We start from the raw sequence: 6,045 nt of genomic DNA on the forward strand, positions 1-6,045 counted from the left end.
CATCGCGAGACCCACCCATGGTGTAACACTAAAGGCCGAAAAAAATCTTTTTGGCGTGCTTAACATAACTGTCTGAATTGAGTCCGTCATAAACGGCGATATTCAATGCACCCTCAAGCGTAGTTTTCGGGCCCCTGCACCAAATGAAGCGTTGATGCGGGAACTATCTAGATTATTAGGATACCTTGGGGGGGGTGCATACTGAGCTATCGAAAATGCTAAATAAAAATAAAAAGCAACAAATAGTAAAGCAAACACCACGGCGTGTCACCAAAATGCATGTTTGGCGCCATTTTTAAAAATTTTCAACTGGGTATCTTAGGATGCCACCTGGTGGCATACATTTGCCATGCATGCTGGCTTAAATTGGCGTTATAATTAAAAAAATGATATCTCCAGGCAATATAATTGCTGTCTATCGCCCCTTAAGGCGCACTCTCCATATCTGCGGAAGCAACTCGTTTTTAGCCGTCATGTGGAGTGGTGGCCACGAAAAAGCAGCGGACACCAAACTGCAGGCGAATGGACCCCCCCCCGTATGCCTTCGATTCAGTCGCTCCTTATGGTTCCCCACGAACATCTTGCTCTGCCATGTTTGACGTCGCCTTCGACGTGCCGTGTTGCGGAAGTAACGTAGAACACATCATTGATCTCTTCTCATATAGAGCACATCTTCAAGCTCAATTTTCAAGAGCGACACATTGCTGACAGCACATTAAAGGCTTATTTAACTACTCTCTAATTAGGATGACCGATTAAAAATGCGGAACGCACCTTTCTACCGCGTTGCCTTTCGTGCAATGTCTCGTCGAGTGTCATGTATTGCGCAAATTTGACACATTTGTCGACAATCCGTCATAATTCCTGTCCAAAGGGGGCTAATGTGCAGAACAAACATGTTGAAATACATTTGCACGGAGGAAGACCCTGTCGACAAGCGACGAGCAAACGCCTCTCATCTTTTCCACGCAGAATCCAAAACTAGCTTGGGGGATGAAGATTCCGGGCTTCCTGACTTCGGAAAAACATTTGATTACACGGGCAACACAGACCCGGCCCTACTCTCCGGCCTAATGTCTGTGCACGGCGTAGATGGACTTGTGAGAGCCGTTGCCATCACGGGGAACACAAGCGGAAATCAAGAGGTTAAGACCATATTGGAGGTGAGAACCAAGGACACGGTTTCCTTCTAGGTACTACGACCGCTAAAGTGGTAGCCATCGACAGCTATGGCTGAGAAAGAAGGCAAAGCAAGAATAAAAAAAAATGGCAGTGCCTTAGCTAGGAAATACGTAGCGTAAAGGTTCGGTTATGTTTGGTAAATTTTCCAGTCTTTTGCGCCGACTGGAAGCGGCTCGACTCTCCGTAACCTCCATGTAGAGCGCGCTGCATCAACCGTCTCTCCTGGGCATTTATAGGCACGGTGCGCCCTCCTCGCGCATGCGCAGTGCCGCGGGGCGCCGCAATCGCAAAGGCGCATTGTCCGACGTTATCGGCGCGCGGGCGAGCGTCGTTAGACGCCGGGCGTCGGAGCGCGTTGGCTTGGTTGGCCGCGTCTGGTTACGTTGGCGGCGCCAGTGCGTCGAACCATGGGTCGAACTATGCGCGCTGTTTTTCTCGCCAACGTGACGCAACGTGTGCGCCCGTTCACGCTACGTCAGACTATGTTTAGGCCTTAAATGCAGCAGCGGGCGCACACGGCGCCGGCGCGTCTGCGGAGACTGCGACGTCACACCTCTGGAATGCACCGCAGTCAGCGGCGGCGAGGGCGACGCAGCTGCGCCTCTCGTGGCATCACGCGCTTCTCGAGCATGCGCAGTATGACAGGCGCAGAAGCACGCAAAGCCCGGCTCCAACCCGCGTAGTGTAGCTTTACCTGGCCCCGCACACTCTCAAGTTCAACAAATGGCCACAGAGGGCGAAAAAATCGACCGCGCGCCGCTGCCAACAAAATCAGCATAGTAGAATCACTTCGGGATGCTTACGTTAGTTCCAACACTTCCCGCTAGAGGCGCCGTAATAAGCGCAATTTTATTTTACAAACTTTCTCTTACAATTACAGAAGCATTCTTATTGCATAAAAGAGAGGGCAAAATTATCATTGTTAATTAGATATTGTACTTTTTGCTAGTAAGTTTATTGTTTCTTTGTCATTATAAACGCAAATAGCGTTCAGCATCATCGATCTTTCACGTGACCTCTGGCCTGGTTTTAAATGTTTTACCGGTATTTTCAGGTGCACGGCGGCACGGATGCATTCGTTCGTGCACTCAGACTGGTTGCTTCTTTGTTGCTAAAGCTAGTCTATTGCGCTTCGATGTCTCGCGTTATTTAACTTGGGGTGAAGTGACGTGTTTGCAGGCGGACATGTAAGCCCGAAAGTTGGGTTTCGGTCGTGGACACGTCTGCATCGAAACGGGAGCTGGATTCTGCTGCGGCTGACAACGGCAATAACGGTGAGTCATTTAACGCCGCTGCTTGAATCGTTATATAATATCCATCTCATTAACTTACAGGCGGGGACAAGTTAACGAACTAGATCCTGCATTACATATGGACAGTCAGAATCCTCAGTTGCCGTTTCCTAAATAAACTTTTACTTGCGAGGCTGTCGTTATACACATACAATCAGGAAAAAAAGAGCGATATCGGAACGCGCGTCTCATTTTCATCTTATTGTAGTCGTGGCCATAGGTGGCTGAGTAGCCTTATCAATATACATATAAAACTTTTTTTGCGAGTCCGCCGGCAACTTTTTTCGTCCACAAAACCGAATAATCCTTTGGTAAAATGAAGCGAAAGTACAGAATTTCATGTATTAAACAGTTGCAAGCATCATAATTCAGCCATATTTCGTACTTGTTGATTCCAAATGTTCTTGCTGTTCAGTTTGGTTTACCGTAGGGCATTTATTTTTGCAGTAGTGAAGCGGTGCATCACGTTCGTGCAGAAAAATAATGCATCAGTTCTAATAGCTTCATCACTTCCATGCATTCGCTTGTGGAACCAGCAGGTGTGATCTTTTCTAGTGTATAAATTAATGCACAATTGTTCTCATTTGATTTTAATAATACTTATGCTGTTGATATGCATTGTAGTTAGGCAGACATCAATTTTATGGACAATAGCAGTATTTATTTACCATGCTGCTTAAGCACCCTAGAACAGACAGTGTACATTTGCATGTGTTCTGTAGTCGTAAACCATTACAATATTTATATGTCACAAATATTTATGTCACACCTTTTTGCATTTCATATTGAAAAATCTTGCTTTTTCAATTTCTGATTCAGTCAATATTTCTGTTCCAGACATGCAGTAATCAGGATGGCACCAGTATAGAGCAACACACTCCACGCACTAAACAGAAGCTGCTGCCTGCTACAACAAGGCCATTGTGTGGACGTTGGCTGCTACTACAAGGTAAACAACACGTGGTTCAGAAACAAATATGCTTGATATATGCTGTATTGGCTTGCTAATCTTGAGATACATGTCATTTGCTTGCAGCAGATATGAATGTTTGTTCATATTTATATTTCCGTGTAATTGGTTCGAACATAAAATAAAACACACATGAGTTTGGCTAATCTGTGCTGTATCTAATGTGTCACCGTTCTACCCTAACAGAGTCTATGCCAAGCAAATCTTGGTCATCGCAGGAGCTCCTATCTACACCAACAGGAAGGGTCTGGAGCCGAATTTGCAAGGCTTTTAGACCACAAACAAAGAAGCGCATGCAGAAGAATTTGGATGAGATATAAAGTCTGCAGAGCACTGTGTCAAGACTGAAAATAGCTTCACCCACCATTCCACCAGCACGGACAAATTGGCTGAGTCATCCAGGTAACTCAAAAACGACTTTCTAGAACTTCTTCGTCTCCAGATGCACCTGCAACTTCTGATCAAGCACGGACGACGCTGGCCAAAAGAGTTCTGTGAGTTTGCCCTTAGTCAGCTTCCTGGCCATGTCAATTCCATTTGTGCCAAGTGTTATTTTCTTCTATAAATGCAAGCTTTTTCATTGCCCATTCTCGTTCGAGATAATTCATCCTCATCCAAACATAAAGGTCAACCGATTCTTCGCTGATAATACCAGTCACTGTCTAGTTGCATAACATATCTGTAGCAGTACCTTCTAGTGTATGTTGTCATGCACAATTCCTCTCCTGAAATAGCTGATGCAGCACCGGCATGTGTCTTGTATTAACCTACGCACCGTGTGTTATGCACCATTTTACTTTTCTTGATGTTTTTAGCCTTCAATGTTTGCAGAGCAGAGTGGCTTCTTTCTTGAATGCAAGCTTTCGCATTTTCCATATTCCTAGTCTCGCTGATGATTGCTCTTCTTCCTCGATAGCCTGAGTATTTGTGCAAGCTACACTGAAGTGATTGATTGCAGAATCTGGTTTTGCTGCCCCATTTGGTTGTGGTAGCCGTGTTATGTTTCTCGGATGTGGGGGCCGGGTCAATTGCATTGGTAAGCAGTCTCTCGAGGTAAGCATTTGCTCCTGCATTCTGCACAGCGACACAGACTCCCAGTATACAAACACCGTAACTGGTGCTCCCGTTTGTTCTTTCCTGCTGCAGCCATGGGCAAATTGTGCTTGCAGCCTACCTCGGCCATGATTTGCTCAAAACGGAGACCAGCATATGTGCTTACACGGTTCGAAGTGGATGAAGTTGATAGCCATATGGGTGTAAAAGGCTGCAAAAATGGCTGCCGAAGGTGATGCCCACGAAAGCGACTTGTCCATATTGAGACAAAGTGGGACACCAAGTGCGAGCCACACATTAGCGGTCCTCGAAAGAAAAGAGACGTGCAGGTTGGAAAGGAGTTAATGCTAAAATGCCGGGTAGTCCATATCGCTGTGTTGGTTGCGGCAGCAGATGCCTGCGTCACCTGATTGCTTCGCAATGGAAGTTGCTCATCTTCAACGGCAACTGACGGTTCAAACAGGTGCGACGCTCTGTCCAATCTGTTCGTACTGCTGGTTGTCGCTCGTTACCAGACCACCACATGCGACGAAGGCAAGCAATATGCATGTAAGTAGGCGGTTGAATGTATCCTAAGAGACCCGTGTATTTGAATGCTCATTGTTGTCATATGGTTCGTCGCCAATGCATAATGTATTGTCTGAACCTCATGCGATCATTGATTGCTGTTTAATTTCGCGGTTATCTTACTTGGTTACGGTTGCCGTGTTATGTTTTTCGAATATGGCGGCCTGGTCAGTTGCATTGGGAAGCAGTCTCTCGAAGTAAGCAATTGCTCCTGCAGTCTGCACAGCGACATAGACTTCCAATTTACACACGCCGTGATTCGTGCTCCCCGTTCACCCTTTCCTGCTGCAGCCATGGTAAAATTGTGCCTGTGGCCTTTCTCTGCTGCGATTAAGCACGAACGGAGACCAGCATGCGTGCTTACATGGTCCGACGTGTATGAAGTTGATAGCCACATGGGTGGAAAGGCCCGCAAAAGTGACTGATGGTGATGCCCACGAAAGCGACATGTCCATATTGAGACAATGTGGGACACCAAGTGTGAGCCACACATTAGCGACCCCCGAAAGAAAAGGAACGTGCAGGTTGGAAAGGACTCAACGCTAAAATGCCGTCCATGCCGCTGTGTTGGCTGCAGCAGCAGATGCCTGCGCCACCCGATAGCTCGCAATGCGAGTTGCTCATCTTTAACGGCGACTTCCGCTGCAAACAGGTGGGACACTCTGTCCAATCTGCTTGCGCCGCTGGTTGTCGCTCGTTACCAGACCGCCATGTGCGACGACGATGGTGAGCCGTTTACGAGCTCGCGTCAGTGATTCCAGGTTATCTCGATATGCAAATTTTATTTCTGCTATTGCACGAGAATGTACACTGCTTGTCTTCTGCCAATAAAGTCGCACGTTCTGTTCACTCGCTTATGGCTTGTTTGCATGGGCGTCAGTAGAGGCTCTTTGGTCTCCTGGCAATTAGAACGCACCAGCTACGCGGCAGCCAAGGCATTGAGGCATGCCGGATAGCCGGCAGGGCAAGCACGGCGCGTAC

The sequence above is a fragment of the Dermacentor andersoni genome, chromosome 6, assembly GCF_023375885.2.
Source record: "Dermacentor andersoni chromosome 6, qqDerAnde1_hic_scaffold, whole genome shotgun sequence".
NCBI lineage: Eukaryota > Metazoa > Arthropoda > Arachnida > Ixodida > Ixodidae > Dermacentor > Dermacentor andersoni.